Here is a 26,885-nt window from a genome sequence, read left to right on the forward strand (position 1 = left end):
AGGGAAATCGCTTAGGAATCAAAATCTGTGATGATTTAATTAGAGAAAAGCAGTCAGCTGATGCAGCCTTGGCTGCAGGGAGCACCCCAGAACGGGGAAAAGATGAATGGCCACCAGAACAAGTTACGCAACATGATGGACCAGCCACTTGGAAACCTAAGGGATTAATCCCAGATGCCTGGAAACCCATTTATCATTTGAATGAGATAATTAGGGTACAAGCTGTCTCAGAAATAATTACCAACCAGCCAGCCACAGCTCTTGACCGTCTTGCTGAGCAACCCACTTCAATGAGGAAAGCGGTATTTCAACATTGGATGGTATTAGATTATCTGTTAGCAGAAGAAGGAGGAGTTTGTGGGAAATTAAATGACTCGAGCTGCTGTTTGCAAGCAGATGACAGCAGAAAAGTGGTCAAATAACAGAGGAAATAACCTCAGCTCATGGACCTGTCCAAGTGTTGAAAAGATGGTAATGGGACATGTTTTCATGGTTAACTGGCCAGCTATGGGCTAAATGAATACCATTTCTCCTCTTCTATGCTATAGCAACTCTAATCTTTTGACCATGCGTGACACCATGCTGGGTGCAGCTCTTTCAGCAGGTGGTCAAGGGGATGCTGCTAGCAGCCATGCCTACCTGATCCAGAAATGACTAGAAAAGGACAGAAAAGGATGTCACTGCAAATAATAGCAAAAGCCCAGAAGACTCAAGAAGAAAAAATTAAATCAATGGTAATTAAGGTTTGTAAAGACAAATACAGATTAAATAAAAAGAGGAGGGATTAAAAAGAATGAGATGGATGAGTCTTTACAAACAGACCGTGTGAATTGGCCTGTAGACAAGGCTAGGAACTTACGGGGAGTGAAGTAACAGAAGAAAGTATTAGTTCGCTAGAACTGTTACTAATCATCAGAGACTGTTGATTAATCAAGGCCGTGTTAAATTCCTGAACCCAGAGCAAGGCAACAAAGACTTAATAGAATTAGGAATGGTTTCTTTTTCTTTCTTTTCGATGCCAAATGGGGGGTGCATATTAGAGGAGGGCATAGAGTAGGCAGTTCTGGAAGTCTGTATCTCCCGAATACCTCAGCCAGTGGGGAAAAGGAAGAGGGTGCTGTGGCCGGGAACTTGACATCAAAAGGGGGCTGCATCCCGCAACCGTTTGACAGACCCCATGGGAAAAGCCCCATGGACTCTCCCTGTAGTCGAAGAATGTTGCAGGACTCCTCTGTCTCCTTTTCGGACATCAACCTCAGGCATGGTGGATTAATTTTCCCCAACGGCAGCGACCTGCTGCGTGGTCTCCGTGCTCCTCCCCAGCCCCCCGGGAGGTGTCAAATAGTTGCCGGCGGCTCCCACCGCGCGTTACAGACGGCTGCGCGGCGCCGGGGCTGCTCGCAGTGCTCCCCTGCCCCGCCAGGGCTGGCCGCGGGCTGCGGAGCCACCTCGCCACCGGCGCGGCCAGGGCCGGGGCCCTTCTCGACAGCAGCCGAGGGGCTGCGGAGCGGGCGGCTGCGGGACGATCAGCTCTTTTATGCCGCGCGGTGCTGCCGCCTCCATCTAGCTCCCCATCGCGCCGCCGGCCGACCCCGCCTGGCGCGTTCACGCTCGGCCGCGCTCGCCGCCCGCCCAGCCTCGCCGGAAGCTCTCCCGCCCGGGCCGTGCCCCGGCTCCGCCTCTGCGGCTCGGCAGGGCCCGGCCGCACGCGTGCTGCGTGGCTCGGAGCACCCGCGTTGCGCCGCAGGCGACGGGGAAGGCGGGGCGGGCCGGCGCCATCGTGGTAGCGCGAGGAGAGGAGCGCCCGGGCGGGGCGGCGAGTGGCGCGGCGGTGAGCGCTTCTGCTTGCTGTCGCTCGGCTGCCGCCCACGGCAGGTGCCGTGTGACCCCGCGGAGCGGCGGGGCCGGCCGGGCGGTGCGCGGCGAGGCTTTCGGCCAGCGGCGGCCGCAGCGACAGTCTGCTGGCACTGCCCGTGCCGGTGGAGAGAGCGGGGATCCGAGGCCGGCCTTCCTAGGGTAACGAGGGGCGACCGCCTTTGCCGCGCTGCCCTCCGTGCAGCACGTGGCCGATTCCGGCGAACCCGGGGTCTCCGCAGCGGCGCGGGCGGGAGGGAGTGGGGAGCGCGCTCGGTGCTCTGCCGGCCGCTCCCGCCCAGCGCTGCGCTCCGCCGAGGCGTTTTCCCGCCCGTCCTGGGAAGGACATAAGGGACCCCGGAGTCGGAGCTTAGCTGTCAGGGGGAACAACTTCCCTCCATTGGCGACCTCCTTTTCCCTCTGATTCAGCTACCTTGTGGTAGGTGCGATGGTGCTGAAGAAGGGTGGCGGCTGGGCACAGTTGCTGGCATAGGTGGTGCGAGAGCTCCACGCAAGCAGCTTTGAGTGGCATGTGCGAGGGTAGGAAGGTACGGCACCCACAGCTGAAGGTAAAAAAAGTCAGGGCATGTCATCAGCCGCAATCGTGCTAATTTGTTCATCTTTGCAAACTGCTTGCCGAGTTGTTCCTTTTCTTAGGTAATGGGGGTTTGTATCAACCAGAACTGCATATGGTCAGTATTTGCAGAGAAGGTTACGTGGACTGTTGTTGAAGTGAGTGTAGCAGTTTCTATGGCATTCTGCAAAAAAAGGGACAGGTCTCTCTGCGTTCCCCAATTCTTAACAAAAATGAAGTTAACAAAGCCCTGAAAAGAGGTTTTACAAAACTTCAGGGATTTTTTCCTACGAGTACTGTGGAGACAACCGTAGTCACCTTGTCTTTCCAAAAGTGAAGGTTACATCTTTTTGTCCAAGAGCATCAAGTGCTTTTGATCAGCGTTTGTGTGCATGCATTAGCCTTGTTCTTGTTCTTCCTTGGAGAACTTTTACAATACTCAGATGATCTGTGTAGGCTGCAGACTGCAGTGGTGAACTTCAAGGCTTCCAGCAGAAGGGAGATGCTGTCCACGTTTTGGATTTTCCTTAGTCGGAACCTTCAATGTCCAAGGCTTCACTTTTCAAGCAGTTGGAAGAGCTCCAAATGAAGATATGAACAGGTCTTAATTGACCTTGTCACCGCCTCAGTTCGTCAGGTAATGCTGCGCACTGGATTTAATTGCCTAGTGCAAGATGTGCTAAAAATATGTAAGAGTATCTCCTCGATTACCCTCCCAGAAGGGTTTGAATGGAGAACAAGGAGTTCCGAAGACAGGCATTTGGTGTACGAGAAGTAGAACTTAGTGGATTGCAGGGCACTGCATGCACAAATGTCTAAGGAGGATCCATCTTTTTATGCCCCATCTATGCTTGTTCTCATTTGAACTCCTGAACATTCTGGAGGTTGGTTTTGTTAGGGTTGTGGCTGGGGAAGGGGTGGTGGTGGGGGAGGGGTGGGTGTTGTTTCTGATCTTTTTAATTTCCAGGATAGTGTACAAAGAACTTGTGCCCACAACCAGCAGTATGAAGCAATGCAGGTATAAAAGAAGGTCACCGAAATGTCGGATAATATGAATCTGAAAGCGCTTCAGTATTTTACCCAGGAGTTTCACTGCAACAAGGTGATTGTCCTTCACAGAAATGTAGTGGCAGGCTTATGCCATGCTAGAAGTGATGACCTTTCTCTGCCCCAAATTGACCAGCAAGATCTTTTGGCTCTTGATTGAAACCCCCGAGCCAGCTGTGTTTCAGGCTGCAGAAGCTGCAGGTGTTGTGGCAGACGCGGGGTGCAGCCCTGCCTGCCGGTCCCGACCTGGCGCACGCCGGTGGCAGCCGTCAGCGCCTGGGGTCCCCTGGAAGGGGGATTTAATCATTTCTTCTCTAGCATTTGCTTGTGTTTTGTCAAGATTCTTTAATTCACTAAATAGTAAATTTAAAAAATTAGCTGAATGGTAATAATTTTGAAGTCTTCTGAGGCAGAACTGGGAAGGTTAGAACATATTTGTATGATTTCAAATATGTATAAATTCTTAAATGACAAACGTTAACAAACTGACAATGCAAGCAATTATGGTGACACTTTACATTTCATTGGTTTTCATGCAGCTCCATCCCATGTGTTGGTAGGTTCTTAAAAAGTGAAAATTTGGCCCACTAGACCGATTATTAAAAAGAAGTACAACTCCTTGGGGCTAACACAAAGGGACAGCGTCCACGTGAGTAAATGGTTATCACATTTAGATGTGATTCTGCTGCTTGCACTTTCTCTGCCCTCAAACTGCTTTCTTTATCGTCAATGCAGGGATGTTTGACATTCTTAGAAAAGAGAAAAGAAACAGATTTCCTCAAAAAAAAAAAAAAAAAAAAAAAAAAAAAAAAAAGCCAGGTGAAATTAATGCAATGTTAATTGCATTAATTTATTCAGGTGGAGTTTTAGTTTTTATTCTATGAAGTGCTTGTTGCACCACTTTTGTTGTTTCCCACAGATTTGGAGCGGGATTTCCTCCAGTTGATTGTTCAGCAGAGGGAGTGAGACTGCCTTCAAAAGTTTTGCAGGAGTTGCATCTGTGAATCGGGCACGTGAGTTGCCTTTTTTTTCCCCCCAGATTTTCGTAGGCTTCTGTTTTTCACCGTGGATCAGTTCACCTTGGATCAGTTTGCTCTTTTTGTTCCAGTGATTTTTTCTTTTGGACATGTGTCACGATCCGTTAATACAAGTAAGCGTCGTGATGGTTTGTTTACAGATCTCCGAGTGCAAAAGGACACAAGGGATTTCAGTTTTAATCAAAACAGCGCACCTTTGTTAAGTACCCACAACACGGTAATGCGATAGAGGAGAGAAAGAGAGAGAGAGAGAAAGAAAAACAAAGTAAAAGAGTAGAGAGGAAGAGAGGGGGGGTAATGGCTACCAACGGATGAGATGAAGTCCTCGTGCTCTGCTGCCAATAGATTTGTCTTCTTTCCGTGGGGAGATCTCATCTCAGTTATTTCAGAAAGTCCCTTTATAGGCCTTTTTTGAAACGAGGGCCAACTGGCCAAGACCATATCTGTGTTTCGTAATAACATTGCAAAACAAAAAGCTAGCCCTAACTATCCCAGGTACATACCAAGCATGCCTTTCTCCTATGCTAACTATACTGCCTGCTATGGTTTGCGGCCTAGCAGCGTTAGCGCGTCTACTTCTGGCATGAGTTTAGCAGTGCTCTCGCTTCTGCTTTCTAGCTGTATCCCCACATCTCGCCCTTTTCCCCAAGAGGTGGGGCAAATCTACAGCCGTTGTTATGAGGCCCGTTGCTTTGGGAAACAGGTACAGGACAGGTGTAGAGGACAGGTCATTCCTTTCTGCTTCAGCGCAGTCCTTCCCGCCTGGGCAGCAAGAACGGCGCAGTCCACTGTGACCTGCACAAATTTCCTCAGGAATGCGTACCAGTTCCCAGCAGGCACACTTGCAGGCAACAGTTGGCAGACATCCCACCTTAGGCAGGTCGGAACTCCTGTGTTTAGCCTCTGTTCTCGGCGATGATCGTGAGGCAGATGAGGGATCTTCAGACCGTCTCTTACACCACCCCATGACTCACGATTGTCATCAGGAGAGCTCCATCAGCACGATTTCGTAGTGTTGTTGCGAAGTCTTCAGGACTCGTTAATGTTGGTAGCATATCCCAGAAAAGGGTAGAGAAAATAAGAAAAGAGAAAGAAAAGGAAAAAGAAGGAATAAGTAATTTTTAATCAAAATACACATGTAATTTTTAATCATGTCTTATCTTATTTTAATACTCATGTAGTTCATCTTGTGTCAATAACCTTAGGGGTGTCCACAGTGGATGGGATAGTGTCCAAATTGTGCACATCTATTACAGATGTCAACCGTTTCATCATTCTGCAATTCATGATGTGTAAGATTGCTGATAAAACAAACCCAATCAAAACTAAAATCAAGAGAACAAGGATGGGATGACACAATTTGTTCAGGACACCTGTAGCAGTAGGTGAGCACCCAAAAGGAGTATCCCACCAGCTGTGTCCAGCATCTTTCTTTCCTCTGTCTAGAAAACAATGTGTTTCTTTCCCATTGTGATGAACAGTTACCAAGGTTTTCTGTCTGTTTTTCTTGATCTTTTCCAAAATTCCAATGAAATCCTGGTGAAGCAACAAGTGCTTTACCTAAGGTTCATCCCAGTGGGGGTAGGCAATAATTGGTGGATCACTGTGTAATTGGACTGTAAAATACAATAAGAAGTAAGTGGGGCTAAATAAGAGAAATCACATCCTGTGCTTTTAGTCAAGTTACAAACACAAGAATTTGAATGAGTTTTAGTATCTACAACTAAATTTTCTAGAAATACCTTATCACATGCAGTTCTTAAGCATGCACATCCATTGCCTATATACACAAGCACTGTTTCAGGAATCTTGTTAGGATGGATTTCAAAAGGACAGACACTTTGTTCTGTGTCCAAACAAATGTCTTGAGGTCTAATTGCACTGCTTTCACAGATAAACCCTTGTTGTTCTCGGACAATACAAGTTTCCAAATGAACAGTTTGCCACTTCTTCCCAGTTTGACGGGCCCATTCTCTGTGCTGGAAAGGGTAGAGAATAGCTGCATCATGGTTCAGCCCTAATGCAATGATAGGGACTATCAAATGCACTGAAGCATTACGTATGGTTAGTACAAAGGCTGTGGCTGTGTTTGTGATGGGATCGTAGGTAAAATTCACTAAATTCCACCAGGATTGGAATTCTCTTTCAAAATCAGTGGCACCGTCCCAGATTATTTTCCGAATTTCAGTAGGAAAAGTGCCTTCTTTGCCTTCTCTTACAATTGAGGCAGCAACGGACTGCATCCACAATTGAGCCTGGACGCAGCTGAGAGCCAAAGAGATGTTGTTTTGCGTAGCACGGAGCATGCCAATTATCAATTTGTGGTCATTCACATTTACCTTTTCTCAATTTGGTAATATGTTTGATAACAACCGCTGATGGGTTGTTGTATTTTAGTCAAATCTGTAGTTGTGGCAGCCAATTTATTCATTAGCACTTCTGAATCAATACTATTTAAGATTCCCAATCCTGTTCCCACAACGCCGGTTATGTCTCTTTGCGTCCGTTTCTTAGAAGGGTTCCGCTTTTGCAACCCAGTTGTCTGCCCCTTGAAGGAAGTTTGCAGAAAAGGTGAACAAGCTGGCTGAATTTCTGAGGCATTGTTTTGCATCAGCAACTTGACTTGTTTAAGGGACCATGCCGGATTGAGCAATAGTTGTTGTTGGCCTGTTTCTGTGATTATACGTGGTCCAATTTCAAAAATTCTCGGGCTTAGCATGACCGGTGGTTGGGTGGTAGGTATTGCAACATCGACTTTGAGTTCCCCCCAGTATTTTGTATTGTTTTTACCACACGTGACTTTATGGGGAAATTGTACAGCAATTAAGGTTTAGCCAACAATCTTGATTTTGAATTTCACCAAACAAAACACAGCCATGAGGTCCAATGCTATAACTGTGTACAGGTTCGGTAAAAAATTCAGCAATTAATCCACATCGTATTGTAACATCGTCACCTCGAGTTACCATAAAGGGTGGAAAAACTTTATTCTTGTCATCTAACACAAGGGGGGTACTTATACCGTGGTATGTGATTACTGCACTCAGTATGGGCTTTGCTGCGGCGTTTATTTTGAATTTATAAGTTAAACCTGTCAGACTTGGCTGATCTGCCGGGTTATTTTGCCAATTGCATGTTGCATAGGTTGGTTTGGTTAGAGGAAAGTTATACCAGCAGTCAGTTAGTTTGTTTCTGCGAAGCTTTGTGATTTCCACATTGTTGGTACTGGGGCCTAAGGTGTAGTTACCGACATTCTTCTGACAACCACACAGGATGAAGGGGGTTTGTTTGTCACGCACCCACTCCGTTGTAGGGCAGAGTTTGGCCGTAATGTTGGGGTGCAAATCACTTTTCCCATCTGGTTTTAGAAAATTTCCAGCGATTGCAATGGTGGAAGCTTTCTGGTAAAGAGATCCTTCTACTTTTCTGCATCCTACCTTAATTTTTTCACCTCCTGTTCCTTTTAGGATTCTAGTCCAATCCTTCAAGTCCCATCCCCATTCACTTGGACGGTATACCTCAGAGTCGTGCAGTGCTACAGTGGCTAGGTTCGGGCAACGATCTCTGGGATAGGATCCTAGAGCACTAGTGTACCTAATGGTAGCTTCAGACCATGGCCACTCAGCTGGTTTTTGGCCCTGGTGTTGTGGTAGGATGCAGAAAAGTATCACTAGTCTTATCATGGTTTATGTGCTCTTCTTCATGTCCCTCGGAGTTCTTCTGTGAAAAGTAAACACAACAGAGTCTGCCACCGAAAGGCAGAAAATTAGAATGATGGAATTATGCAGCGTGTATGTATCCGATGCTCTCTCCCTAGGGCATCAGAGGCTACCCATGCATATTTATTCAGAGGGCGTTTTAGCACTAGTGGTACTTCTCCTACGGTAGGGAGATCTACCGAAACAGGTTGTCCAGGGTAGTGTGCAGGATTCTTAGGATCATTTGGTCCCTGCAGTGAGAGAATTATGCTTGGAGCTGTTGGGAAAAAGACAGTGATTTTGGGACACCCGTTTACCCCCCATCTATCATTCACACCTTTCACAGCTTCCCATAGCCGAACATCCCAATTTCCCTCCTGTGGTTTCAAAAGTCCTTTCAAGAGACCATTGGTCCTTTCTACAATGCCGTTAGCTTGAGGGTAGTAAGGAGTGTGAAAAGTCCGTTTAATCCCTTCACCTTTTGCCCAGTCCTGTACAACTTTGGCAGTAAAGTGAGACCCGTTATCAGATTGAATTTCTTGTGGTTTTGGGAAAGTTCCAAACCATGCCTGCAATGCTTGAACAGTATGATCTCCTGTAGCTCTTTTAAAAGCATTGGCCTGGACTAACCCAGATATCATCTCTACTCCTACCAGCCCAAAGTGTTTACCTCCTGACTTTTTAAAAGGCCATGCTTCCCGTAAGCCTTTACCCTTTCTTAAATGCAGAGGGTCATCTTCCAAAGGGTGTCTTTCTAGCCGTCTGCGACGTTGTTCACAGGCTGACATGCATGTTTTACACATTTCTCTGGTAACAGACCAACTGCGAGCAAGGGCTTCTTTGTACAAATCTTTTGCACCTGTGCGTTGTCTTTTTACATGCAACCATTCTAAGAAGTGCTCCCAGTCCTCTGTAATTCGATCTTTTTTCACAGGACTTAGTCTTGCTAATTCATCAGCTCTAGTGTTCCACTCTCCTGCTGGATTTCCATCTGTCTGGTGAGAGGCTACCCACTCCACGGCAAAATTCCCTGGACTTGCAATACTTAGAATTTCTTGCTACTTCTCCTTTTGCCATACTGGGATTCTGTTAACTTCACAATCATTTTGCTGCCAAAAAGGAAGCCACTCAGTCCATCCCTTAAACACAGCATAGGAATAATCGGTGTAGATACAGACAGGAGAAGTATTCTGTGCCTCACGTTGGAAAACACTCCAAACAGCTATCAGCTTGCCAACTTGGGCACTGCCTTCCCCCTCTGTGATAATTCCTTCACCTGAGGAAGTGTGGAGGGCTACAGCCTTATGTTTCCACACCTTTCCTTCTCGCTTGGCAGAAGCATCTGTAAGCCAAGAATTTGCTGACTGTTTGGGGGAAAAAGGAGGGGCTACTCTAATGACTGAGGCAGGTTTGTCCTGGCTGCTACCCAAGTTTTCAGTTTCTTGGATTGCCAGATTTTTTACAGCTCCTTCAGTTCTTGAGAAGACGCTACAATCATGTTCAATCTGAGCATACCACTTCCTTACTGAGGTCCTCTGGGCCACCCCGTCAGGTGGGGGTGGTGCCAGTAGAGACAGCCTTAATAACTTTGAAAGGGCCTCTCAAAACAATTGGTTGTTGTTGTGCAATCTTCTCCGCTTCTAGGAGAGCTAAGCTAACCACAAACAATCCTTTCTCCCAGGTAGTGTACCTTTTTTCAGCATCTTTAAAGCCACGGGAGTAAAAACCAACAGGCTTCGTCGGACCCTCAGGACCCCGCTGCCATATGTGTACTGACAACCCTGAGGAGACCTGAAAAGCATCTGTGGGATGAATAGGGCCCAGGGCTTGGTGAGGCTGTTGCTTCAAAAACCAACAATTGCAGTGCTTCTTCTTGGGAAGCACTCCATTCCCATTTTGTCCCTTTTCTTAACAAGTTGTAAAGAGGTCTGGCAATTATGGAAAATCTGGGATGTGTTTTCTCCGGAGCACTAATACACATCCTAAAGCATGTTGGAGATCTTTTTTGGATTCAGGCATTTTAATCTGATCTGAAGAGGTTAGGTTATCAGGTGGGATACGTGTCATACCTCCTTTCCACCACATTCCCAACAATTTCACTTCATGTGAAGGGGTTTGGGTTTTTTCTGAGGGAATTTGCAAATCAAGGCTTTCTAAGTGGGAGGTTATTTTCTGTTGGGTATCTCTCACTTCTTCTATTTCATCTCCTCCCACAAGGGTCTCATCAGTGTGTTGATGAACAGCTAGATTGTCCGCTTTGGGTACTTTTTCGAACTCTTGGGCTAAAGCGTGATGAGCCAGGGTAGGAGAATGTTTGTACCCTTGGGGAAGCCTAGTGAAAGTGTGTTGCTGTCCTTGCCATGCGAAAGCAAAACGGTCCATATCTTCTGGCTGTAAAGGTGTCGTAAAAAACATGTCTTTGACATCTACAGGTGGCATGATTGAATGAGCCTTTTCTTGAATCAATGTTATGAATTCTGCTAGATTTGGGACTGCTGCTGTAAGAGGGTCTGTGTTAGCATTTAGCCTATGAAAATCTATTGTCAGCCTCCACTTCCCATTAGGATTTCGCACTGGCCACACCGGAGAATTGAAAGGAGAATGGGTATTAAGTATTACTCCTTGTTGTCGTAGCTCCTGTATCACTGGCTTGATACCCTCTTTGGCACCCAGGAGAAGGAGGTATTGTTTCACATTAGTTACTTTGCTGAATGGTAGGGAGGCTGCAGCTTGGAGCAGTCTGATGTTAAAATGTGGTGTGCCAAAAGACCACAGAAGACCCTCTGAGTCCTCCCACTGCCTCCTAGCAAGGGCATTCAGCCCTAATACATTGGTTGGAATATCTCCAATCACCCCATGGATGAAGAGTTGGTTTTCCTCTCCAGGCAAAGGGAGCTTGACTAAGGCCCCATTCATAGATTCTGTTTAAGTGCCCAAGGCACTTAAAACACAATATCGGTTCTTTGTTGGAACAATTCCACACCTCTGGGCATCTTTCTTTGTCAGCGCAGAAATTTGTGCCCCAGTGTCAATCAGAAAAGTTACAGGTGCCCGTTTAGGACTTGTAATAGCTGTGATCGTTATATCTCCCGTTTTATTTTTAGTGAGCATTCTCAGGTATACCTATGCTCCGTTTCTTTGCCCACTGACAAGAAACAGAGGGTCTAGTTTCCCTGGTTTTGAGGAAGAATCTGTTCTGGCTCATTGGCCGGACTTTGAGGGAGAAGTGGCTTTGACTCACTGCCCAGATTCTGAGGGAGGAGGGGTGCACTGGGTTGAAGTGACGGATTCGGTAGAAGGGGCTTTTGGCAGTGCCAGTTAGACACTACCTTACTCAACTGATCAAGGGCTAAGCCATCCATTGCATTTCTGGGGACCCCCTTTTTGATACCTAATAAGCACCAATGCTGACGGTTAGGGATCTCTGGTTACATTCTTTGGTTTTTCACTATGAGGAGCCCTAATGTACCTGACACCTTTTGTTTTTTCTGATTTTTCCTCTGGGATTTTTATCGGTCCATATTTCCTACTGTAATTAATCAGATCTTCTTCAACCTCACTCCATGTCCAAGCTTTGCAATCACCAGCAGGTGAATTTGATTGTGAACCTGGCGGCTGAGAGGGGGTTGAATATGGAGTAAACCCAGGATCGGTAGATGCAGTTTGGTCGCTCGGGTTTCCAAGGAATCTGTCCAACCTCTCTACAGGACCTGCAGCAGCTATGGTTTTTTGAAGGACAGCTGCTGTAGATTGGAGTGATTCTGGAAGGCCTCGAATTAAAGGGGTCATCAGTTCAGGTTTCACAGGTAATTGCGTGGGGGATTCATATCCAGGAGTTAATTTCCTTTCATGGATCATTTGCAGACAGGCGGCTTTGTGGACGCTTTCTAGAAGTTGATCAGGGGTACCAACTGTAGCGAAAGGGTCTCCCCTTTCTAAAGGATTGAGTCCCCCGGCCCAGAAAGCTGTGCGCTGAGTCAGCGACCATGTGTTACGTTTGTCTCCTGTTGTTAAGAGAACTCCATGTCCCCAGTATCCACTGGCCTCCTGTTCAGTGAATTGAATTTGGTCTCCTCCGGTGAGAGACACTTGGAAGGCATATTCCGTCTCAGCTTCGTGGGGAAGCCGCCCGTACTCCTTTTTTAACTTCGCCAACTCAGGAGCAGTGTATGGTATTTGTTTAGTGGTGATATGCGGTTCAAAATCTTCATCACTGATATAATTATATTCTGTTTTAATTAGAGGTCCCATAGGAGGGCAGCAGTTTTCCCCACAATTTTTCACTAGCACTAGTTCTTCCTGGGGGTATATTTGGTTAATGTGAGGAGTTTTCTTTTCCTCTTTCTCTTTTGGTGAGTCAGCATTCTTTGAATTCTTAAAATATTCCTCCCTCAAAGCAGCCCGCAGCAAATGATTTTCATTCCTTTCTTCATCTGATTGTTCCTGTAAAATTTCCACTTGGTTTTGAAGGGAATCTGTGATTGCTTTCTCTTCACTACATCGCTTAAAGCAGTGATCTGTAGCTGCTGTAAGGCATGCTCCTGAAACAGATTTAGGAGCAGATTATGGTTTTATTTTGGCCAAATTTAAACTTTGTCTCATGTTGGAATGAACATATTCTATCAGTCACACTCTCCAAATTAAACCAGTTATTTTGAGCCCATTCTTCCCCTGCCGGAGAGGGCCGGGCATTATGTTTTGCTAGCAGAGCATAAAATGCAGCTTTATTATTTGCACTAGGGTTTTCAGTCATTTTATAAAGGGATCAAAACCACTACAGGGAGGTAAAACCTAATTACACATTGCGACACAAACAGCTTCGCCGTGTCGCCCTTCGCTTCCCTGGGTGGGTGAAGAGACCAAAATCTGCCTGGGAGGTACTCCTTAAGTTACTTACGGTTGTCTCTTCACTACACCAAGCAGTCCAAATTCACACACGCCCACCAAAACAGTTCCCCCTTTTACACTAAGAGATCTTTTGGTGAAAAATCTGAAGACAGAGCCCTCAGTTGAGTATGGGGTGCTTTTCACCTAGGCGTGTGCAGTTTGTGGGAAATTCGAGTCGTCCCCCTTGCTTTCTAGACACCGCTCACCCTTTGCGGGGTGTCGGGCTAGGTGCGGCTGGAGTGAAACGTCCTTCCCCTATTACAGACTACACACAACCTTGCAACCCCTTCTGTCTGTCAGAAATCCTGTCCGTGATGCCAGTTTAATGTCACGATCTGCTAATAGAAGTGAGGGTCGTGATGGTTTGTTTACAGATCTCCGAGTGCAAAAGGACACAAGGGATTTCAGTTTTAATCACCTTTTCACCTTTGTTAAGTACCCACAACATGGTAATGTGATAGAGGAAGAAAGAGAGAGAGAGAGAGAAAGAAAAACAAAGTAAAAGAGTAGAGAGGAAGAAAGGGGGGGCAATGGCTACCAACAGATGAGACGAAGTCCTCGTGTTCTGCTGCCAATAGATTTGTCTTCTTTCCGTGGGGAGATCTCATCTCAGTTATTTCAGAAAGTCCCTTTATAGCCCTTTTTCGAAACGAGGGGCAACCGGCCAAGACCGTATCTATGTTTCGTAATAACATTGCAGAACTAAAAGCTAGCCCTAACTATCCCAGGTACATACCAAGCATGCCTTTCTCCTATGCTAACTATGATTTACCAAAATATGAATATCGATCTAATATCGATATCCAACTGAGATGGACAAAAACTCTTAACAGTTTAGAGTTAGAAAGTGTATGTTTTATTTTTGCGTGGGATAGCTCCCTAAGTCGCAGGCCCTGATACAAGCAAACATGATACCTTTTATTTCCACGTATTATGGATATCCAAAATACAAAATGCGTATTCATGGTGTTGACACCTCCCATTCTCCGCTTTGTATGGAAATGAGCTTACATGTCATTAAGCATGCGTAGCGTGTGATCTGAATGGAGTCGGTGGTCTTGAATTGGGTCAGTGGTCCTAAGGAAGATGAAGTAACTCATCTTCCTCACTCTGACCTTTATGCCTTTCTGAGTTTTAACAATTCTAATTACTTTAGTGACCTCTAAGTTTCTTCTTGCATGACTTTTGGATGGGCTCCCACAAAGGGAGGAAATTGGTAATTGTCTTTATTCTATACACCAACTTATCAATGTTTCTGCTCATTATTCTAAGCACAGCTAAACAAACATGCAAATGACAGATCATCAGTTCAGACTAAAGAAAATCCAAAACGTGGACAGCATCTCCCTTCTGCTGGAAGCCTTGAAGTTCACCACTGCAGTCTGCAGCCTACACAGATCATCTGAGTATTGTAAAAGTTCTCCAAGGAAGAACAAGAACAAGGCTAATGCATGCACACAAACGCTGATCAAAAGCACTTGATGCTCTTGGACAAAAAGATGTAACCTTCACTTTTGGAAAGACAAGGTGACTACGGTTGTCTCCACAGTACTCGTAGGAAAAAATCCCTGAAGTTTTGTAAAACCTCTTTTCAGGGCTTTGTTAACTTCATTTTTGTTAAGAATTGGGGAACGCAGAGAGACCTGTCCCTTTTTTTGCAGAATGCCATAGAAACTGCTACACTCACTTCAACAACAGTCCACGTAACCTTCTCTGCAAATACTGACCATATGCAGTTCTGGTTGATACAAACCCCCATTACCTAAGAAAAGGAACAACTCGGCAAGCAGTTTGCAAAGATGAACAACTTAGCACGATTGCGGCTGATGACATGCCCTGACTTTTTTTACCTTCAGCTGTGGGTGCCGTACCTTCCTACCCTCGCACATGCCACTCAAAGCTGCTTGCGTGGAGCTCTCGCACCACCTATGCCAGCAACTGTGCCCAGCCGCCACCCTTCTTCAGCACCATCGCACCTACCACAAGGTAGCTGAATCAGAGGGAAAAGGAGGTCGCCAATGGAGGGAAGTTGTTCCCCCTGACAGCTAAGCTCCGACTCCGGGGTCCCTTATGTCCTTCCCAGGACGGGCGGGAAAACGCCTCGGCGGAGCGCAGCGCTGGGCGGGAGCGGCCGGCAGAGCACCGAGCGCGCTCCCCACTCCCTCCCGCCCGCGCCGCTGCGGAGACCCCGGGTTCGCCGGAATCGGCCACGTGCTGCACGGAGGGCAGCGCGGCAAAGGCGGTCGCCCCTCGTTACCCTAGGAAGGCCGGCCTCGGATCCCCGCTCTCTCCACCGGCACGGGCAGTGCCAGCAGACTGTCGCTGCGGCCGCCGCTGGCCGAAAGCCTCGCCGCGCACCGCCCGGCCGGCCCCGCCGCTCCGCGGGGTCACACGGCACCTGCCGTGGGCGGCAGCCGAGCGACAGCAAGCAGAAGCGCTCACCGCCGCGCCACTCGCCGCCCCGCCCGGGCGCTCCTCTCCTCGCGCTACCACGATGGCGCCGGCCCGCCCCGCCTTCCCCGTCGCCTGCGGCGCAACGCGGGTGCTCCGAGCCACGCAGCACGCGTGCGGCCGGGCCCTGCTGAGCCGCAGAGGCGGAGCCGGGGCACGGCCCGGGCGGGAGAGCTTCCGGCGAGGCTGGGCGGGCGGCGAGCGCGGCCGAGCGTGAACGCGCCAGGCGGGGTCGGCCGGCGGCGCGATGGGGAGCTAGATGGAGGCGGCAGCACCGCGCGGCATAAAATAGCTGATCGTCCCGCAGCCGCCCGCTCCGCAGCCCCTCGGCTGCTGTCGAGAAGGGCCCCGGCCCTGGCCGCGCCGGTGGCGAGGTGGCTCCGCAGCCCGCGGCCAGCCCTGGCGGGGCAGGGGAGCACTGCGAGCAGCCCCGGCGCCGCGCAGCCGTCTGTAACGCGCGGTGGGAGCCGCCGGCAACTATTTGACACCTCCCGGGGGGCTGGGGAGGAGCACGGAGACCACGCAGCAGGTCGCTGCCGTTGGGGAAAATTAATCCACCATGCCTGAGGTTGATGTCCGAAAAGGAGACAGAGGAGTCCTGCAACATTCTTCGACTACAGGGAGAGTCCATGGGGCTTTTCCCATGGGGTCTGTCAAACGGTTGCGGGATGCAGCCCCCTTTTGATGTCAAGTTCCCGGCCACAGCACCCTCTTCCTTTTCCCCACTGGTTGAGGTATTCGGGAGATACAGACTTCCAGAACTGCCTACTCTATGCCCTCCTCTAATATGCACCCCCCATTTGGCATCGAAAAGAAAGAAAAAGAAACCATTCCTAATTCTATTAAGTCTTTGTTGCCTTGCTCTGGGTTCAGGAATTTAACACGGCCTTGATTAATCAACAGTCTCTGATGATTAGTAACAGTTCTAGAGAACTAATACTTTCTTCTGTTACTTCACTCCCCGTAAGTTCCTAGCCTTGTCTACAGGCCAATTCACACGGTCTGTTTGTAAAGACTCATCCATCTCATTCCTTTTAATCCCTCCTTTTTTTATTTGATCTGTATTTGTCTTTACAAACCTTAATTACCATTGATTTAATTTTTTCTTCTTGAGTCTTCTGGGCTTTTGCTATTATTTGCAGTGACATCCTCTTCTGTCCTTTTGTAGTCGTTTCTGGATCAGGTAGGCATGGCTGCTACCTGCTGAAAGAGCTGCACCCAGCATGGTGTCACGTATGGTCAAAAGATTAGAGTTGCTATAGCATAGAAGAGGAGAAATGGTATTCATTTAGTGTTGGGGTCTCCCCCCCTGCCATGGAGCCCTGGGCGACGGGCCCTGGGGGGTAGACACGGGGTTTCCCTGCCCCTGGTCAGCTTCATTCCCCCTTGGTTGGTTTGTGTTCCCCGGTGTGGCCAAGGACCCTCGGGTCCCGTGACTGGGGGAGTTCCTGAGCAGAGCCCCGGCCATGTGGCTGGAGAAATAAAGACCTCTGAAACATCTACCACCAATCTGTCCATATCTACTTCTTTTCCACGGGATTCCTGGTTTGATATAGGCGTGTTACAGTAATCCCTGCTGTAACAATTTAGCCCATAGCTGGCCAGTTAGCCAGGAAAACATGTCCCATTACCATCCTTTCAACACTTGGACAGGTCCATGAGCTGAGGTTATTTCCTCTGTTATTTGTTTGACCACTTTTCCGCTGTCATCTGCTTGCAAACAGCAGCTCGAGTCATTTAATTTCCCACAAACTCCTCCTTCTTCTGCTAACAGATAATCTAATACCATCCAATGTTGAAATACCGCTTTCCTCATTGAAGTGGGTTGCTCAGCAAGACGCTCAAGAGCTGTGGCTGGCTGGTTGGTAATTATTTCTGAGACAGCTTGTACCCTAATTATCTCATTCAAATGATAAATGGGTTTCCAGGCATCTGGGATTAATCCCTTAGGTTTCCAAGTGGCTGGTCCATCATGTTGCGTAACTTGTTCTGGTGGCCATTCATCTTTTCCCCGTTTTGGGGTGCTCCCTGCAGCCAAGGCTGCATCAGCTGACTGCTTTTCTCTAATTAAATCATCACAGATTTTGATTCCTAAGCGATTTCCCTGAATTTGTAGTAGCAAAAAGAACAATGGTCTAAGATATACACCATATCCCTGACCAGTTTGGAGGTAACCTGAGCTAAGCATGTTGGCCACAAATCCAATCATGTCCTTTCAAAGCCCGTGTTCCATTAGCAAAGGGGCCTTCCTACCCTTGGTCATCAATTGGTGGGTCAAAATACAGCAGGATTCCCGGGCCTAACGGTCCTCCAACAATAGCTGCCCCACCATAAGGGTCACAGCATTTGCATTTCCAAGCTCCCACACAGGGTTCCCATCTACATTTACATCTGCAAGTTGCTTGCTTGGATTTGGAGCAGAACTCACTAAAAGGCTTTGAGTTCCAATCCGCTGTTGCCATTCCCACTGATAATCACAAACAACATGTCTTCTACTTGTGGGATTTTTGTGGGGACAGCTTAAAAATAGGTGGTCAAAAAAACCCCTTGTCCCTCCCCATTGCTTTACAGGCTTCCAAATGTTTTTGGTAAGTGTGGTAAGAACACCTTACGCAGCTACCATTAGTGAGCTGAACAGCTCTTTGATTGCAATTGTCTTGATATTTGGAACAATTGTAAGGAGGGCAATTGTGGGTCCAAACCCAATTGTTTAAAGCCAGAGGGAAAGTCAATTGACAAACGCCTTTTCCTACATAGACCCGCCCTGTCCTGTTTAGGCAATAAGTGCCTGTTGGAGAAGAATGAAGTGGCCATGTGTTGGGGAGGATGAAAGTTTGGTAAGAAAGTTTCACAGGTATGTAGGCTTGGCAGAAAGGTCTGAGAATGTAGAAGCTGGGGATGAGGTAGAAATGAAAGCAAGTTTTGATATAGAAGAAAAGATGTTTTGCTGAAACAGTGATCGCTGAGTAACTGAGAAGGCAAAGGTTGGAGATGAGTTGGAAGGAGATTTTTAGGAGCAGGACAAAGGTATGTGATTACAAACAAAGACATGTTTTTCACCAAGTAAGTCTCAAGAAGAGCATAAGTGAATAGAAAAGGTGTCTTTCCCAAAAAGAAAGATATGGCAGGCAAACAAGAAATGTTGATGTAGCAAGAAGAAGAAAGGTCTAAGAATTTTCCACTGGAAGCTTAAATTGTAACTTACTCTTGTGATTGGATAATAATGACTATAATATGGTGATGGTAGTAGCTATGATAGGCTATAGGCCAATGTAAAGGTGTTGTGTATGGTGCTTATTGGTTGTTACGTGCTAAGATACTCTGCAAAGAATAGAATGCTCTGTAACTTGAACAGCAAGCGGCTTCAGGTATGCCTACAGCTGGAGCTGGCAGCTCTAGGGCTGGCTCTGGATAGCCACTCCCTGAAATGCTGTAACTTTGCCTATGCAATAAACAGCTTTCAAGAGAGCCACCTGAAGTCCAGACATCCTTCGTGAAACCTTCTCCTATAGCCATGGACTTCCTTCTTTGGCCCAAAATCCCGTCCTACTATGGACCTGATGTCAGGTGTTGAGCCACCACTTAGGTTCAGCTGGGCTAGCCAACCACAGGCACTCTTCAGATCCTCCAGGCCCTCCACAGAGCCAGCAATTGCTAAGGTGAAAAACTTTTGCTACTTCTTCTGCTAAGAAGGCTGCAAATTGATTCTCCCACTCCTGGCCTAAACTTAGCTGACCATACAAAAGTAGAACTAGTAAGGAAAATATTTTAATAATGTGATCTAATTAGCTAGTCTAATTTTCCCGTTGTCTTCTGCAGCACCTGTGGCAATTGAAGACACAGAAACCACTTAACATAAAAGAATCCAGCAAGTATTAGCGCCCCAGTGAGTGGACATTCTAGAGGAGGGATGCGCATAGAGACTATTTCAGCAGGTGGTCTGTGGGTAGGCACGCAGGGCTTCCTCTGATGTCGAAGCACTGGCTACTGCTCCGGCCCACTCCTGCAGAGTGTCAGTCACAGCCTCCCGGCCTTCTCCTCCAGCTGAGATGTGCAAATCTCTGAGGCTTCAGAGACCTTGACCCGAGAGTGACGGGTCCACCTGTGTCCAGCTGTCTTCACGGCTGTTTCTGTCGTCAGTGACACTTGGAATGGGCCACGCCATTTCAGAACCACTGGCGCTTCTTTCTACTCCTTAACTAGGACTCAATCTCCTGGTTGGATGTTACAAGCAGCAAAGTCCAAAGGTGGGGCTTGTGCCAGCTGAGCTTCCTGTTGAAGGGGTTTCACAAGAAGCAGTATCCTGGCCACAGATGGTTTTAAATATACATCACTTACCTCTACTCCCCCACTAGGTTGAGACTTAGCCGGGTAATTCATAACAACGACGGAAAGGGGGAGAACGGAATCTCTCTTCTGGCTCGGGCTCTCATTCTCGGCAAAGCCAATGTCCAAAGCCCTAGCCATGGCATCTTGGTTTCTATTACCAGCTTCAAAAGGTGTTTATTTCTCTATTCATTGTTTTCTACCCGAGCTGAGCTCTGGGGGTGCCAGGGCCTATGGAGGTTCCATTGTGTTCCTAAAGAAGCCAAAACCCCTTGAAGGATCTTTCCTGTAAAATGAGTTCCCCTATCTGAGTCTATTGCTTCTACAATGCTGTATCTTGGAATGATTTGTTCCAAAAATGCCTTAATACCTGATCCTGTCGTTGCTGAAGCAGTTGGAAATGCTTCTGGCCACCTTGCTAGCTGACAATACCATTACCAGAAGACATGAAGCCTTCCCACTTGGGGCATCTCAGGAAAATCCACCTGGCATCTTTGGAAGGGACCTGCAGCCCAAGGCCTCCCTCCCCTGGCAAGTTACTTTGTAACTTGGCTGTTTGCTTTAGCACAGATCAAGCAACCTTCAACAGCTCGTTTTGCCAGTCTAAAAAGACCCCCAGCACCATCCAGCATGAGGAAGGCTTCTGGCAATCCTCAGGAGGTGCAAGGACTCTCTTCACGGAGTTCTTTTACTATTGGTAGGGCCAAAGCTTCTGGTATCTCTTGTTTGCCATCCCTTGTAAACCAATTATTGCCTTTTTTCTCTGCCACACGGCTTTTAACTGTATCTCAAACTCCTCTGGGAGAAAAGACAGCTTCCCGGCCAGTGATGGAGTCACTGGGAGCAAAGGGGGCATCTTGGAGAGTTCTGGCAGAAGTGTTGCTTTCTGACTTTCTTCATCCACCAAAAAGGAGACAGAGGAGGCCTGTGACATTCTTCAACTACAGGGAGAGGCCATGGGGCTTTTGCCATGGAGTCTCTCAACTGATTGCGGGACGCAGCCCCCTTTTGATGCGAAGTTCCTGGCAACAGCACCCTCGGAGGTACTCGGGAATTACAGACTTCCGGAACTGCCTACTCTATGCTCCCCTCTAATATGCACCCCCCTCTTGGTATGGAAAAGGAAGAAAACGAAACTATTCCTAATGCTATTAAGTCTTTGCTGCCTTGCTCTAGGTTCAGGAATTTAACACGGCCTTGGCTAAGCAACAGTCTCTGTCGATTAGTAACAGTTTCTAGAACTAAGACTTTCTTCTGTTACGCCCCTACCAGTAAATTCCTAGCCTTGTCTAAGGACAGATTCACACGGTCTCTTTGTAAAGACACATCTATGTTACTCCTTTCACTCCCACACCTTCTTGGCGGTAGGACGGCTCCCCCCGGCACATAACCTGGCACAAAACCCCCCTATGCACATACACACACACCTGCACTTACCCTGCACTCCGCTGCACACACACACACACACCTCCCGCACACTAACACCCCCCTCCACATCCCTGCCATGCTACTTGCAGTTGCCCCGCCCCTGCCATCCCAACCGGCTGGCAGCACTCACTCCTCACATGCTTCCCCATGCCTTGCGTTTCCTTGCTGCCCCCTCTGTAGCCTTCCCTCAACCTGCCTTTTCTCCCCTGCCTTGCATTGACTTGCTCACCCATCCCCCACCTGACTTCCTTTCACATTCGTCTAGCTCTGGCCTCACCTTTCCTTTTCCTTCTAGGACCCTCATTGCCCTGCCTCGCCTCGCCAAGCAAGGCCACACAGAGCAGTTGGTCCTGGCCGCTTTTGTGTACCAGCAGTCCTCGAATGTACTTCTCACCTGCCTTGCCTATCCTTGCCTTGCCTTGGCAACACAACAGTTTCCTTGCCTTGCCCTGCTAGCTCTCTGGAGCCTTGCATTCCTTTGCACGTCCATGCCCCGCCCTTGACCTGCCTACTGCTTTCCTCCAGGGCCTTGGATTGCCGAGCCCTTCTTGTTTCTGCCTGGCCACCCATCAGTGGACTTCCCTTCCTACGGCCAGCCTTGCCTCTAACGTCTGGGCCTTCTCTTGCCTACCACTCCATTTGCTTTCCCCTCACTGCTCTGGCCTTGCTTACCTCTCCCTTGACTTGTCCACAATTGCCTGCACTTGCTTTGCAGCGCCTTGCCTGCATGGAAGGCGAGGGCAAGAGTGGTAGGCAGGGCAAAGCAAAGCCAGCAAGTTGTAGGTAGTGCAAGGCAAGGCAGCAGAGGCAAAGGAAGCAGAGCAAGGGTAGCTTAAGAAGAACTAGACAAGGTACTGAAGGCAAGGCAAGGCCAAGAGACTCGGAGTGCCTTTCCTTGCCAAGGCAAGGACATAGTGCCACTGTTGCTGGAGCAGATGTTAAGGTAGCATTGGGAGGAATAGTCCGGCAAGACATTTCTCTTCTGGCCCCTGGGCGTGTAGGGGCAACTGTTGGACCTATTCTGTACTGGAGGTGGATCAGTGGATGGATGTGTTGTATTTTGGAGGAGGGGATGCCGTTTCTTTGGAGATGGGCTTGTAGTTGCTCTCTTTGGCAAGGAGAGCAGGTTTGGATGTGCACATCAGGTGCTCTTAGGGATTTTAAAGGCTTTTCCCAAGAGGCAGAGCTCTCTCTGGCTTAGAGCTGTTGAGCTGTCCGTGGGAATGCAAAGGCCAAGCTTGTGAGCCTTTTGTCCTGGTGCCTTTAGTGTGTGAGCAGTCCGTGGTGCCGTTGTCTTGGGATCCTGACTCTGGGAGAGGGAAGGCTTAGGATGGTAGCTAGAGCTGAGAAGGAAAGTGCTGAGAACAGCGTGTGTGCTGCTAGTTTGAGGGGTGCAGTTGAAGTTGCAGGCAGCAAGATCTTCCTCAGCCCGCACTGTTTTGAGCTCTGTTTTTGCCAGATGGTTTCAAGTTGGTGGGCAGAATCTGCGAGAGGGCAAAGATTGGTTTGGGCCAAAGAGGTTTGTCTGCCTCTTGGAGTGCGGTATAAAGAAGAGTCCGCTCTTGGAAGGGGAAGATGAGGGAAATCTTTTTCTCCTGAGGTGCTGTTGATTTGAGTGCAGGGACGTTTGCAACTTGCCTCTGCCCTTGGGGTGGTTTCGAGCAGCGCCAGGCGCTTGGCCTTCTTTTGCAAGTCGTCAGCGCCATCGTGTGCTTGTTTCGAGGAGCGCTGACAGTGCCGGGGAAAAGCCAAGCGCTTCGCTGGCGCCGCCCCAAGTCGTGTGCGAGCAGTTGCTGGAAGAGCTCCGCTGTGCATCCTGCCTCTTGGAGACACAAAAGAATGTGATCCTGCGCGTAACGGGGAAGCAAGAGGAATCTTTTCATTGTTGGCTGTGCAGTTACTAAGCGGCAAAAGTCAAGGCAGCTGCAGCACGGCCTCTTTCTTTCAGAACCTTTTCTGTGCCATCATGAACATGCTCAACATGCAACTCGCACCCACTGAACTGCATCAAAGGTCCTGGAGAGACGCACTTTCCTTCAAGCTCTAGGTACCATCCTACCCTCCACCTCTCGCCGATCCCAAAGCCCTTCCGAACATGCAGCAGCTGCACGCAGAGAACAAGTGCTAGAAGAAGGCGTTGGCCTTCAGAGTCCCTCTAAAGTCTGTAAACTAGGCGAAACATTGCAGTGACCAGCACTTTCCTTCGCAACTATCTACAGAGCGTCATCACATTCTCTCAGAGTGGCTAAGTCCACCCTTGCAGCACAGCAGCGTTTCCAGCCACAGTTCGGACTGAGAGATGGGCCAGGTGAGAAAGCATTTGTTGACTATCCCTCGTCTCTGGAAGACTTGATACTCGCAGCGCAATCACGTGCACACACCTTCAGTGTGGCCAAGTTCAAGCCAGCTAGAGCTCACAGAGACGGGAGAGGCAGGAGAGAAGCCGTTCCAAAAGTACCGTGTACTTACAGCAGCATTCAAACTGTGCACAGCACTCTACAGCACTGTAGACCGTGGCTTCTCTGACAAGACGTGCCATCCCATTGTTGGCTCTCGCAGCTCGCTTGCTAGCTGCTCTCCTGAAGAAAAGAACTAGGAGGAAAAGCCAATGCTGGGCTGCACCTTCCCCTTGCCTCACGTAAAGCCACTTCAACTCCCCGCTGCACTCTCTACTTCCCCTCTCCTTGGCATCGACCACTGTGTTTTCTGCATCTCGGAGCTGAAAGGTAAGCGCCAGTGTTCCCAGGGATGCTTGGAAGAGGGAGAAGTAGTAGCACAAGTAGCTGCCGTTGAACTTCCTCCTTCTCAATGCTAACGTGAAGTCGGCAGGCAGGCGAGCGCCAGCCACGCTCCTTTCTCAGTTTGTACGCTGCGGACACGAGCCCGGTGCTCGGCGCCTTCGTTCGGCCTCTTTAGTAGCCATTGTCGCGCTTTCATTCTGCCGGAGTCGAAGCGCCGTCTACTTGTGGCACAAAGAGCACGGTGCCGGCAGCCAAATGCTCCAGCCGACTGCTTCTGCCGACACACGCCTGGGCTATGCACTTTGCCTCTCAGCGCCATACAGCAGCACATTCGCTCTAAATGTAAAGGGAAAGATTCTCGGCTACGTCTGGTACAGAGAACAGCTTTAGTTCAACGGGCTTACCCAGAGCATGCCCCCGACGCGTGGGAACTTGTATTTGCACCACATTCCAGTCGCAGTCCTCTTTCCTTTACAGGCTACACAGCGCCGGCAGATCGCGGTGCTCTCTGCACCTGCCTTCTCACTTCCAAGTAGCACCGCGCACATTAGAGCCTTGCAGCGAGAGAAGACGCGGATAGGCGTCTCGCCCAGAAGAACGTGGCAGGGCGAAAAGGTGTTCTTTTGTCTTCCTCGTCGCCCAGAGTGTGCTGCTGTGTTGAAAGTCTTGGCCAGCGAAAAGCTACACCAGCAAGTATTTCTCTCCTGATGCATTGCGCTGAGCGAGAGCTGAGGAAAATCCTTGCACAGCACACTGTGGATGCGTGCAGTACACACGCTGAAGAGCGGCACGGCCAAAAGTCATCGCTGGGCTTCAGTTCTGTCCAGAGCACAGAAGGCGAAGAACGAAGCAGCTGGGCACCGGCTGCATGTACATAGTGGAGCGAATTTCACATGTGCAGCCAAGAGCTGCTTCACAAGCAGATTCAGCTCAGAATGCTCTGGCTGCTTCACAAAGGAAGGTGCTGTGTTGCACTCCTGGACACTACCTGGTCAGTAGCAGTTTCTTACACCTTCAATGCTGCAGAGTCCATGCAGCTGGAGCACGCCCAGAAGGACGCGTCCAGCTAGAAGGCGTTCTTCAAGTACCCCCCTCTTCCAAGTAGCCTTGAAACTGAGCACAACACACTGCGGCTCGGCAGCTTCCTTCTCAGAGAGACGTGCCGTCACATTATGCACTCTCGCAGCTCAGTTGCCCGCTTGCAGCAGCTGCTCCCAAAGAAAAAAGCTCCAGAAGTAAAAGCAACTGCTGGGCTGCCCTTTCCCCTTGCCTCACGTGAAGCACCAGAAACTGTCCGCTGCACTCTCGATTTCCATTCTCCGTAGGTAGCAGCACAGGTAGCTGCAAGTTTCCTACTGCTAACGTGAATCCGAAAACAAGCGAGTGGCAGGCACGCTTCCTCTTGCAGCCTGTGCGATGCCCACACCAGCTCCGTGCTCTGCCTTCGTTCTTACGCTCGTCGTAGCAGGTCGCGCTTTCGTTTTGCTGGAGACGACCCGTTGTCTAGTTCTCGCGCAGAGAGCGCGGTGCCGGCAGCCAAATGCTGCAGGCTGCTGCTTCTGCCGAAACACGCCTGGGCTATGCAATTTCTCTCTAGCGCTAGGTAGCACAACATTCTGTCTGCGTTGTGGTCTTTATCTTAAGGGAAAGATTCTCGGCTACGGCTCGCCCAGAGAACTGTTCCGGGACAATACATGTGTTTTATTACCCCTTCTCGCAAGAAGACTGTGGTGCTGCGTTGGAACTGTTGGCTAGTTCATCATGTGCTTCCCTCCTGATGCATTTTGCTGAGCGAGAGCTGAGGAAAATCCGTGCACTGCGCACTGTGGATGCGTGCAGTATACACGCAGAAGAGCGGCAAAGCTCCTAGACATCGCACACACCAGCCCAGTGGCCTGGGGCTGCGTTCTTCTCCCTTACCGGCGCTGGACAGAACTGAAGCATTCAGCTTTGGCTCTCTTCAGTGTGTGTGTACTGCACGCATCCACAGTGCGCAGTGCGCGGATTTTCCTCAGCGCTACGTGCAAGTACAGCCTTTCTGCTTCGCAGAGCCCAACTGTCCGCACAAGCTCTCGCTCAGAGAAATGTGTCAGGAGAGAAGCACTTGCTGCATTAGCCTTCCGCTGGCCAACAGTTCCAACGCAGCACATAGTCTTACTGCGAGAAGGGGTAATAAAACTCACGCTTTCAGCACAGCAGCACAATCTGGGCGACGAGGAGGACAAAAGAAGACCATCTTTTCGTCTTTGCACGATTTTCTCTGCCACACATCTATCCACGTCTTTGCTCCCTGCAAGGCTCGAATGTGCGCGGTGCTACTTGGAAGTGAGAAGGCAGGTGCAGAGAAGCACTGCCATCTGCCGGCGCTGTGCAGGCTGTAAAGGAAAGAAGACTACCCCTGGAATGCGGTGCAAATACAAGTTCCCACGCGTCGGGGTAAGCGCCGGGTAAGCCCGTTGAACTAGAGCTGTTCTCGGTGCCAGACGTAGCTGAGACTCTTTCCCTTTACATTCAGGCTACAAAGCAAAGAGAATGTGGTGCTACCAAGGGCAGCGAAGGAAAGTGCACAGCCCAGGTGTGTTTCGGAAGGGACAGCAACCTGGAGCGTTTCTCTGGAGGGTTTCTCTGCCGGCGTGCCCTCTGTGCGACAAGATGACGACGGTTCGACGCCGGCAGAATGAAAAGAACGAAATGGTACGAAGAGCATAAGAATGAAGGCAGAAGCACCTAGCTGGTGTGTGCATAGCACAGGCTGCAAGAGGAAGCGTGGCTGCCACTCGCTTGTTTTCAGATTCACATTAGCAGTTGAAAACAGAAAGTTCAACTTGCAGCTACATGTGCT

Source organism: Coloeus monedula (genome assembly GCF_965178545.1).
Source record: "Coloeus monedula genome assembly, chromosome: W".
In the NCBI taxonomy this organism is placed as follows: Eukaryota; Metazoa; Chordata; class Aves; order Passeriformes; family Corvidae; genus Coloeus; species Coloeus monedula.